The 12,367-nt window shown below is 45.5% G+C and overlaps 1 protein-coding gene across 4 annotated transcripts in view; it reads right to left on the bottom strand.

The window, feature by feature from the left end:
• Positions 1–12,367, bottom strand: part of LOC126048508 (uncharacterized) — a 95,358-nt gene that overhangs the window by 23,267 nt on the left and 59,724 nt on the right. The gene's annotated exons all lie outside the window — the stretch shown is intronic.

The following is a 12,367-nucleotide window of genomic DNA, read 5'->3' as shown; positions in this document are numbered from 1 at the left end:
CCTTTTCAGTTTTAAATACCTCAGAGGGAGAGTTAAGTTTTGAAGAAATTGGTGGTGTTGGTGCAACAAGCGAACGAGAAACTAGACCCTTCTTTAAATCTTTAACAATGAAATTAGGAAAGCAACGGGTCACTCGGCAGTTTTTGTATGTGCCAAATTCTCCTAAACTCCTGTTAAGGAGAGGTCTATTTGAGAACTTAGAGGCAGAAATTAAATTTAAAAACGGAGAGCTTAAAATTTTAATTCCAGAAACTAAACGTATCGAAGCAGCGGCTTTGTTGTTAACAGGATGTTTACCGAAAGCAGAAGATTATACCGGTCCAAGTGTAATGCTGTCATTCCAGTCGTCTGGACTGGGAAGTTCCCGGTAAATCCAAAAAGCAGAACCTGTGAGAGTTGATTTAAAGCCAGGATCGAATCCGGTAAGAATGAAACAATACCCCCTAAAACCGGAAAGTCGGAAAGAGTTAGTAATGGTAATACAAAAATTTTTAAGATACAAATTGTTAATAGAATGTGAATCCAGATATAACACCCCGATCTTGCCTGTTAAAAGGCTGATGAAAAAGATGATAGATTAGTTCAAGACCTCCTCAGAGCAATAAATCAAATAGTACAAGGTATTCATCCGGTCGTAGCAAATCCTTATACTTTGTTAACAGCCCTAACGGAGAAATGAGAATGGTTCACAGTGTTGGACCGAAAAGATGCCTTTTTCTGTATTCCCTTGGATCCCAATAGTCAAGAGGTTTTTGCTTTGGAATGGGAAAATCCTGAGACTGGGAGAAAAACACGATATACGTGGACAGTCTTGCCTCAAGGCTTTAAGAATAGTCTTACCATTTTTGGAAATCAGTTGGCACGAGAATTAGAGATTTGGAAGAAAGAAAATAATCAAGAAATCTTGCTGAAATATATGGACGATCTGTTAATGGTAGCTGAGACGGAAGAACAATGCACAAAGTTAACTCTTAACTTTTTGAACTTTTTGGGAATCAGTAGATATCGAGTGTCAAAAGAAAAAAACCCAAATAACCCAGAAAGAAGAAACTTAAAGTTGAGTTTTAAAATCCTAAAAGGACAGAGACAATTGGGAACTGAGAGAAAAGAGGCAATGTGTCGTCTCCCCGAACCTAAGACTAAAAAAAATGAATGACAAGCATTTCCGGGAATGGTCGAGTGGTGTCACCTGTAGATTATAAATTGTGGCTTGCTGGCCTGACCTTTACAGGAGCAGCTCAAAACCTCAAACGACGGATTGGACCGATGCCGAGAAAGCTACCTTCCACGAATTGAAACAGGCTGTAACAGGGGTGCCAGCCCTAGCGTCTGCCAGATCTCACGAGAGACACTTGAACTTTTTGCTCGTGAAAGACGAGGTAGAGCTCTGGGTATCCTGGCCCAATATTTAGGGCCAAGTGGGCGAGCTGTGGCCTACTTCTCGAAGCGATTGGATAACGTGAGTCTGGGATGCTCTGGTCGTCCGAGAGCCGTCGCTGCAACTGTGCTACTGATCCAGGAAGCTCGTAAGTTCGCCTGAGGAGAAAGGATTACTGTACGTTTCCCATATGATAACTGTTGTGCTAAAACGGAAAGGGGGGCACTGGTTATCCCCTAGCAGAATGCTGAAATACCAAGTGGTGTTGTTGCTGGAACAAGATGATGTTTACCTAAAAACTACTACCGCCGTTAACCCCGTTGCGTTTTCAACAACTGACCGAGTTAAAGGAGAACTGGAACGTGACTGCTTGCAGGCAATCGAAAGAGTTTACTCCAGCTGACTGGATCTCTGAGATGTGCCACTAGAAGAAACAGATTGGGAACTATATGCCGACGGAAGCGGTTCCATCTGTGAAGGACAACGTTTTATCGAGATAGACAATAACTACTGAGGAGGTACTTGCGTTGCCAACTTTGCCTTCGATGATCTCTGCCCAAAAGGCTGAATTGATAGCTCTTACTCGAGCTCTGGAACTAAGTCAAGGAAAGTGAGTCAACACTTGGACAGACTCAAAGTATGCTTTTGGAGTGGTACGTGCGCATGGAGCGACACGGGGAGAAAGAGGACTGTTATCTGCACCAGGCACCGCCGTTCAGCACGCACAACAAATACTGAAATTGTTAGAAAGCATTCAAAAACCAACAGCAGTCACGATGATGCACTGTAAAGCACATCCGTTAGGTAAGACCGGTCCTAACGCAGGTAACCGACTGGCTGATAAAGCTGCTGAAGAGGCTGCAGAAAAAGGCATCCTAGCACTAGTTCCAGAGAAAGGTATAAAATTGACTAAAGAAACTCCAAATTATAATGAAAAAGATGAAGAATTAATTATTAGATTGCAGGCTAACAAAATGAAACAGGATAGGCTGTAACACCGACAGGTCGAATAATAGTCCCACCCACAATAATAAGAGAAATTGCCCCATTGAACATCACAGAGTATACTGGGAAACAGAAAGCGAAATATGACAAAGATTGTTTAAACAATTATAAGTGGACGTGAAATGTATATGTAAATTTATCCCCGAACCAGTAATAAGATCATCTTTGGGATTATTAAATAAGGAAATTTTTTAGAAGAAGAATATTAGCAAATTGATTTTATAGAATTGCCTTGAAAATAAGGATATGTCCTAGTTTTAGTTGATATCTTTACTGGGCGGCCCAAGGCTTTCCCTTGTCGCACCAACAAAGCAAGGGAAGTAGTCAAAGTCTTGCTCAAAGAGATAATACCAAAATATGGGGTGCCTGTAAGAATGTCATCTGACAATGGCCCTCATTTTATAGCAAAGATTATGAGACAAGTTGAGCCGTGTATTATCTATGGATTGAGACTATCACACCCCACATAGACCACAAGCAAGTGTGTGGGCAGAGAGAGAGAAAGAGAGAATGAACTATATCCTTAAGCAACTGTCGAGTAAAATTTGTCAGGAAACCTCACTCCTCACATGGGTTAAAGCGTTACCCGTGGCTCTATTAAGAATCGGAGTATAGCCAGAAGAGAAAGAAAAGTCAAGCCTTTAGGAAATGTTGTACGAAAGACCATATCAAGAGTCCTGTGTTCTGAGTATCTTGAGTGCCTTTGGAGATATGTTTTTAAAAGGTGTTATGATTTCTTTAAGCAATTCTTTTCAAGAACTTTGTCAGTATGTCTCCACAGCTGGACCCTTAGAACTGGACGTAGCAGCGCATCCCTTCCGACCAGGAGACTGAATATATATAAAATCACCGAGAAGTGGAAAGGACCGTATCGAGTCATTTTAACAACACTTGTAGCAGTAAAGGTCTGGGAGAAGAACCTTGGCTTCATTATTCGAGAATAAAGAAAGCACCCAACAAGAAACTGGAAGTCTAAAGAAACTGTCCCTTTAAAACGGAAAATCTATAAGTAAGTTTCACGTTATCTATTTGGGAAAACAGTTGTGTAAAATTTATAATGTTGGGGTTGCTATTAGGAATATTGTCGAGGGCAATAATCTTTTTGTGTGTTTAGAGGGTGTATGTGGTTTTTTTTGAGGGGTTCTAAACATGAGATAAACAAAATGAAACAATTATTGTTTGAGCTATTCATCTTGATATTAACCGGTTTTGTAATTTGAATTAAAAAAAATAATCTAGTTTTGTAACTGATTCAAAGTTTTGTAAAGACACAGAATTTAACCTCGGTAACAGCCTGCCTTTCCGATTCCAAAGTCAGATGAAAATCTAGTTCCGTGGAGAATACTGACATTGAATTTAACCAAAACTTGAGAAAAGAGGTAGAACAATGAGAATCATTTTAAATCAGATTAAATTGGATGGATTTAAAAGGCAATTATTTTTTTTAAATTTGAAAGAAGGAATTATAGCGTTGTGAATTATAACGTTACCAAACCATCCACCTCACGGACAAAAGAATTAATTTACTCGCCCTTCGGGAGAAACTTGTACAAGCACCCCTCGGGGCTGTCAGCTGCCAAAACCGTAGAGACAAGTGCAAAAAGGAACTTGGGATCATGTTTAAAATATAAAACGATGTTTAGAACTTACTGGAGTTCCAGGATCCTTGTTAGAGCCACCCAGAGTCAGGACCATCTGTGGAAATTCAGACCGGTTTAGACAACCAGAGAAGCATCACACATCCTAAACAGAGCTGTATGAAAGTTTGTACTTGCAGCTAGCTGCTCTGACCCCAAACTCCCAAGACCTTCTCTAGTAGCTAAAGCTCTAAGATGGGGGTGTATTTGTAGAAAGGATAATAATACTTCACATGATCTTTGGTCCCCTCTTAATAACGGGAAAAATTTAGCTTGGAGTTGACGGCATTAAAGGACAGGTGAAAAGTTCAGGCTTAACTGCTTGGGTGACTAGTGATGCTATATGATCCACTCACCTCTTCATGAAGGAGAAAAGCAAATCGTGGTCTTGAGACTTAATAACTCTATCCTCTCTCTGGAAGAAATCTCCCTTGTGGCCTCGCTCGCGGGTGGACCTGGGGAAATCGAAAAGATGATACCTGGCAATCGCCAAGTCTTAGAACTAAAATCAGACGGGTAATAAAATCTGTATTTTGACCCCAGTTAACACCTCTTCCACATCAGATGACTCTTGACATCTGTCACTCAGTCAAGGCAGTGCCTGCTGCTTCACTTCACCTTGGTGGTGAGGGGTTTGGTTGCGGGTTTCGGTACCACAGCTGCGGGCCGGGGCTGGAGGAGCCGCAGGTGCGGGCAGTGAGAGGCTGATGGCGACGCCCCCTCCCTGGCAAGGGGAGGGGCTGCCGGGGGAGGGGCCGCCGGGAGCCCAGGCAGGAGCGGAGCTGAGCAGTGACCGGGCTGCGGCTGCCCCGAGGGAGAAGGTGAGCGGGGCCGGTCACCCCTCGGTACCGGCGAACGTCGGAGGCGGGGGTGGCCCGGGGGAGGTGGGGGCCGCCTGTGCCGAGGCCGGGGGAGAGCCCTGGGGGCTCACAGGGCGGCTGAGAGAACGTGCGAGCGGGGGTGGGGGGGGGGGGGCGCTGACAGGGCGGCTGAGAGAACGGGCGCGCGGGGGTGGGGGTGGGGCGCTGACAGGGCGGCTGAGAGAACGGGCGCGCGGGGGTGGGGGGGGCGCTGACAGGGCGGCTGAGAGAACGGGCGCGCGGGGGGTGGGGGGGGCGCTGACAGGGCGGCTGAGAGAACGTGCGCGCGGGGGTGGGGGGGGCGCTGACAGGGCGGCTGAGAGAACGGGCGCGCGGGGGTGGGGGGGGCGCTGACAGGGCGGCTGAGAGAACGGGCGCGCGGGGGTGGGGGGGGGGGCGCTGACAGGGCGGCTGAGAGAACGGGCGCGCGGGGGTGGGGGGGGGCGCTGACAGGGCGGCTGAGAGAACGGGGCGCGCGGGGTTGGGGGGGGCGCTGACAGGGCGGCTGAGAGAACGGGCGCGCGGGGGGGCTCACCGGGCCCCGTGGCGGGGCTGCGCAGTCGGCCGGCGGGTCCCGGGGAAAGCCCCGAGGAGGACGGCGGGGTCCATGTTGCACGCACGGAGCGGCAGCGGGGCCGCGCCGTGCCGGAGCTACCCGGAGCGGCGCTGGGGGCTCGGCGGGAACTGCTGCTGCGCCGGCGTGGGGAGGTGGGGGGGAACGGAAGCGGCGTCCCCTCGGCGTCAGGCAGCGGGGCAGGCTGCCTCCCGGGGCATGCCGGGAGCTGTAGTTTTCGCGGACTCGGCAGCCGGGCAGCAGCGCGGCTCTCGGGCGCGGCGTAGTCCGACCAGGTCAGACTCAGGAGCGTTGCCGGTTTCGCGTGGTTTTCCGCGGGCTTCCCGCTGCGCCCGCTCCCCGACCAGCCGTGCGGATGCGCCTCCTGGGCGCATGCGCCGTGCTTCGCGTTGGGGCAGCCCGGCGTTCGCTCGCCGGCGCAGGCGCCGTCCCCGTCCCCGTCCCCTGAGGTTTGTGATCTTGGGAAGCCCATGTCCTGGATAGCTGGGGTTGTGGCTTGCAAGCCTGTGACTCCCACCAAGTTCCCAACAAATTCAAACGTAGAAATTGTGCATCAGCCCTCCTCGCCCCCTCCGAGCCGGTCTGTTCTCTGTGGTCACCATTAGTAGCCTCGGTTTCCCACCTGTGGTTCTCCACAAACCCAGAGCCTCGCAGCTCCATGCTGAAGGGAGTGGGGAGCTACACACGGAGAAGGCAGAGGCCCGAGTTTGTCTTTTGGGGATGAGAAGTGGGGAGGAACTGCCATAAATGGGACGCATCCCTGCTTGAGGCATGGCTGTTTCAGCTGTGCACATGGAAAATCCTCAGATACGTTGCATCTAGCCCTCCTTTCCATTGACCCCGGGAGAACTGGCCTCCTGTGTCCCCCAAGTCCATTTACTTCCTGCTGCGGTGAAGTGGCTATTTTTCTTCTTTTCTCTGAGGATTTTGTGGATCTGGGCGTGGGAAGGAGTGCCTTAATGCTGGCTTTCTCAGCCTACTTCTGGGAAGCCAGGCATATCTGCAGATTAGAGCCGGGGGAGTGGCCCAGACGCCTTTTATTCCTCGGAGGGCAGTGGATTTGGGGAGTTAGAGCAAGGCATGCCTGGATGTTGGTCTCCCTGAGGGGGAGGGGGTTTACAGCCAGATGACTGAAAAGCCTCCCCCAGTCACTTCTGGGGAAAGAGTTGCGGGGTGGCTTTTAATGTACCCACGGTATCGATGTGGCAGGTGAGCATACACCCCCCTCTTGGCTGGGGGATCTTATGTGGACGCCTGCTGAGCCAGGGCTGGAAGCCCCTCTGCACACCCTGGAGGAGCTGGGTGCAGACTGGGGACGTGAGGGCAGTCGTGACATGGACACGGAGCGGCAGAGAGTCCTGCTCTTTCAGCAGTTAACGGTGCTACCGCGTGGTCAAAACCTCAAGTGCACCCGTCCAACCGTGCATTCTCTTTCCTGGGGTTTGTTTATGGGACAAATAAACTGCCCAGCACTAGATGAGAAGGTTGTCTGCGCTCCACCTCAAATCAGGTGCATCACCTCTCCGTCGGGAAAGAAGTATGGGGGTGGGCATAAAAGGAACAGTAACTCCAACGTCGGGACTCTTTTTGGCTCTGGGCACAGAGCAGGTAACCACAGCGATACAGAGAGGGAAGGAGGTGCCGATGGGTTTGTACCTTGGACTTAAACTGTAGAGGATGATCTGTTCAGGACATCCATGTCATAGAGTAGCTGTTGCATGATTTATACTTGTAATCCAGTTCCTACTTGATAGCCTTAACTTTGCGTGGATTGCGTACTGAACTTTGCAGTAGTTTGTTTGTTTTTACATTTCCTTAAGGTCTAGGCAAAGGTTTAGAAAGTTAGCAGACTTAAGGATAAGTATTTATTACTTTGTCCTGCCACGTTGCCATTTGAAACCTGTTCTGAGTGTTGGTGGTATTCAAGAAATTGGCCGAGATTTCGAGGGTGAATCTGTATCTTTAGGTGTACTGAGCAGAAAAGTACAATGGATCTTTTTAGTTGCCAGATAGCTTTTTTTATCCAGGCGGTCAATTTGTCAAGATCAGGCTGCAGTGTCCAGGGGGCCGGGGAGGGAAGGTTGGTGTTCAAGCTTCTCATTCCTATCAGCGGTGACTCCGCTTGCACCACTAAGTGGTGCTGTGTACATACGCTTAATTAAATTGGCAGCGGCCTGTGCCTGCCTGCTTGTGCAGTTCGGAGTGGTCATTTTAGAGAAAATGTTCTTTTGGCTGCATTTGTTCTCCTGTGATACAAAAACTTGACAGCGATTGGGGGCAACTACTACTTTAGGAGGATTTCTATAAAGTAAGAAATTGCTGGTTTTATTTTGTCATGATGGGCAAAACAATAACTGATTCAAAATCACGTCCACTGCAGCTTATGCTTCTGTAACACACCACTCAACTGATTTCTATGCGTAAATGTCTTCGGAGAGGAATCACAGGTGCCTGCTGTGACTATAGGGACAAGCAGTATGGGCTCACAGGAACAGAACATGCTTTGCCTTCCCATCACCAGAAGAAAGAAAGAAAGAAAGAGGTGAAGAAGGGTGCTCAGGAGCAAGAGGCTGCAAGGAAGTTGCTGTACATGATCCTTTTGCCTTGCTTTATCTGACAGAAAAGCTGCCTTCTGCTAGTTGGGTCTTGGCTTGAAAGACAAGGGGAGAGAGACTCCCCCCCCTCTCCCAGGGAGGGTGCTACTTTTGACTGGCTTGTTCTGACTATGTGATCTGCAATTACAATATTTAGATTGCGTGCTGACAGTCTATACCACTGACTCCCTGAATGGTTTTTCCTTTCTGTCCCCGCTTCCTTCTCCAGCTTTTTTCAATATATCAATTTAAAAAAAAAAAATTAATAAAAATTTATCCTTACATGACCATCATGCGTTGGCTTTGGCCCCAAACACTTTATTTCCTAGAAATAAGTTGAGTCTTTTCATCAGAATATGTAAAAGATTTCTGGCCACTGTAGTACTATTGTATTGTTTGTTTTTTTAAATAAGATTCTGTCCAGGTTCCAGCACGTGCACTAAATTTCTACTGCAGTAGAAGAGAGTCTTAAGCTGAAGAGAGATTTCATGCTTGGGAGAGAAAAAGAGCAGATCTTGACTCAAAGGTAACTTTTCCAAGGGAAAGGTAAACTCTTTTGATTCTTTGGGGATTTTTATTCTGATAGCACAAGCATCTTGTTCTCTCAGGATTTTGTTATCTCTGGGACAAAAAACCTTGGTGTTGTGTCACTTCCTCCTTCCCTGGTTGTGTTTTTTTCACTCCTTTCAGAGGAAGTGCTAATACTGTTATAATTTAGGAAGACATTTTTAACTTATGACTCGGAGGTCTGCAGACATCACTGTAAAGACAGTTTCTGTGCATCCAAATGCTGTTAATCCCTTCAAATACGAAATGAAAGATGTGTAACTTGGAGCTGAGAGGTCAGATTATTCCAGATGGGTCTGGTTTACTTTGCATTCAGTGTTCCTGTAGCCTGTTGCTTTGGAAGGTGCAGGTAATAAGCTTTTCAATTGAATAAATGAGCGGTAGTGGTTTTTTTTTTTCCTCCCCTAGAAATGTAGTGCTTGATCAGACTGCACTGACCTGTAGAAGTTGTGGGCACTGTGGTGTTCTCCAGAATGCTACTTGGGCTGCCACTACAAGTAGGTCATTTAAAATAGTAACCTTAGACCTTAAAAACACATAAAAACTTAATGATGCTTAAAGTATAGAGCAGAGTAGTCACCAGGTTAAAATAACTTCATGCTTATGACATGCACAGCGATGGTTCCTTTCAGGTTTTTTGGTGTTGTTTTTTTTTTTTTTTTTTTTTTCTTCTTCTTTAAGATGGCACTGGTTGCAGTGATCTTCAGTTTTACGACACAGCTAACTGTCTTAGTATGGATATGGTTTCTTTCTGCCTACTATTTCCGTTTACTGGCAGACATAGGTAAGATAGCTCTTTGGAGTTGTGGAGTGCGCGTGTGTGTATAGATATATGTGTGTGTGTGTGTGTGTGTGTGTGAATGTGTATGAAAATAAGAAGACCTAAAGTCCCCTCCCCACATCATTAGTTTTTGCTGACCTGTATTTCAGTGTTACCAAGATTTTAAAGTGACCCAAGTATTGCTGTTGCAAATGTTTCCATGTTTGTCTAACTATTGTGATGACATAAATAAAAAGAAAAAAATCAAAACACTAAATGTTTTATTACTTGCCCTATAACTATATAGGCGTTCCCTGTCTAATATCGATTTCTTTTTTCAGGATTCACTGTATTTATTTTTTTTTTTACCCCATGAAACGGAAAGAGATTTCTGGCTTACTGTTGGCTTTTGATAGACGTTTTATCCTTGGGGAATTGCCCACCAATTAATTCATAGAGTTTGGAATTTAACTGAAGGACATTTTGCATGCCCGTGTTCAAATAGCGATGCTAACAAGCCACCGTACGGTTCATGTTGATAGCTTTATGGATACTTAAAGGTAGGCAATAGTCTTATTTTTTAATAATGCTTAACCTTTTTCTCTTTGGCAAGAACAAGCAAGTCTGCCTGGTTTTGTAGGACTTGCAGCTTTTCCTTAACATCAGACTTTAAAAAGGGGAGGACCAGTAGTATCAGGTACGCAGTTAGGATGGCGATTTTTAAAATACTAAGCTGCGTAACAGTCTCGGGAAGAACATGCGTGACTGGGCGTGAGAGTCTGTGCTACAGCATTACTAACCTTTGCTAAAAAAAGTTTTGAAGAATGAAGCATTTGCTTTATGAACGGTACTTGGGGACGAATTCTGATGCTGCTAAAGTTTATTGAAAAATAGGCACTGATTTCAGTGATGATGCAGGTGTGGTTTCTGTTCATGCCTTAAATCTGAAAAGAAGAGAAGAGAAACCTCCATTTGAAGGAGGATTTTGTATGAAGGGTAATCAAACCAGTAACCTGCTTTAAGAACGACTTTAACATAGTTGGAGCATCGGTTAAAGGCGAATAAGTCAAGTTTATCATATCCTCCTACATAAGCTGTGACTATTGAATACAGTCAGCAGTCCACCTCAGAACTTGTTGGTGTGCAGCTGAAACGTGTTAAGTTGTAAGACTTCACAGCCACGAGCTGATGGGCCACAGTTCTCTCCGAGCATGAAGCGCTGTAAGTTTTAGTTTCTTGCACAGCAGTGACTCTTTTCAACATTAGTAACTATACAACAGGGTAAAAGGCAAATTTAGTGAAGAATAATGTGTCGTTCTCAGAGTAGCTGTTTGTATTTCACCATGATGCTATAGCAGTTGTGTTGGCCCGTGTCTTAGAATTCGGTTAATCCTCTCCTGAACTCATGTAAACTTTTGGCTTCAACTGCATCACTGGCAATATGTTTCACAATAGAATAATTATTTCCTTTAAAAAAAAAACGGGGGTGGGGGGATAAGAAGAAGGGGTGGAGGAAGCGGCGATAAAAAAATCTGTTGTCTGCCAGTGCTGTGGGCTGCTCACTCATTTTTCTGTAGAACTTCTGGGCTTTGTTGTTGTTGTTGTTGTTGTTCTTCTACCTTAATGCTAATAGGCATTTCTACCTTTTCTACCTTGTTTTTCAACCTAATGCTAATAGGCATTAGCCTATCCTCTGCACCTTTGGTCATTTCCTGAAGTTTGTCTGTAGTTTCCAACATTAGTAGGTAAATGTATCTATTTTACTTTACAGAGTTTTGATAGTTTTTTAAATTATACAAGAAATTTAAGTCTTGGAACAAATGTCTTTGCTTATTGATTTTTTGTGAGTAGCTGCAAAAATCTTATGTATTAGTTGCCCCTTTTAAAATTAAAATAAAAATGAATGCTATGCAAGAAATAGGTTGCAAGTAACTGTTAGGGTCTTACTACTGCTCGCTGTTGAGAGATCGTGGGAAGTGCAGAGAATTTGTGTTAAAAGTGACGGGCATTTTTCAAGATAGTTTTCCAGGTCTGAGGCGTGCTGAAATATCTCTTTCCTGTGATAGTGTGTTTAGTTTCATTGACTTCAGCGGAACACACAGAATACATTGACTTAAACTAGCTGAGAATCTGATGATAAGGTTTTATACTCTACCTAACATAGTGTTGTGATGACCTGTTCTCTGAACTCAAAATTATGTTTGATGATCGTAACAGGAGGCCGGATCTTTGATCTGGAAATTATGCTGGTAGCGACGTTACAGAATCCAGGCTTGTGACTTCACTGGTTTCTTGCAGCCCCTCAAGTTCGTGAAGGACAATAAAGACCCATTCTCTTTTGTTCTTGTGCTATGATCAGGGATGGAAGTATGACATTGTCAGTTGTAAGAAGTGGCTTAACTGCTGTTGGAGTCTGCTTTTATGCCTGAAAAACCTGTTGATTTGCATGGGTTTGCACAGCTTATGCTAATGATGTGGCTGGAATGGATGTGTAGTCTGCAAGGGCTGTATATGGTCCTGGTTTATAGCTGGGTGGGAGGGATTGGTTCAAGTTACTTCTGATTTGCCCTATTTAATATCTTTGTTTCCTAATGGCAACTGGCAACACACAATGCGTATGGGTTTCAAGGCCCTGTGGAAGAGAGAAGGTAGTTTGCCAGTGTTCTTACTGCTGTTGCAGACGTCGTTTCAGTGGATTGAAAGTGGCACATTCCAAGTACCTTTTCCTACCATTGCTGCGTTTTGTTTTTTTTAATCCAGAAGAATGTTTCTGTACTTCCCTTCCCTTCCCTATAGGTGCATGTTGATTTACATTGCGTGCTATTGCAGCGTTCTTAGTCTACCAGTTACAGATTACTCCTTTCAGTTCTTGTGCATTTCTGAATGTGTATCTACCTGTACACCTACTAAACTCACATTTCTTCAGACATGATATGCAACTGCTACGGAAGTCAGCTATTGTGCTAGTTATGGTGTTTGCCCCGTCAGTTGT

Source organism: Accipiter gentilis, chromosome 19, assembly GCF_929443795.1.
Source record: "Accipiter gentilis chromosome 19, bAccGen1.1, whole genome shotgun sequence".
NCBI lineage: Eukaryota > Metazoa > Chordata > Aves > Accipitriformes > Accipitridae > Astur > Astur gentilis.
This window is presented reverse-complemented; position numbering and strand designations above follow the sequence as displayed.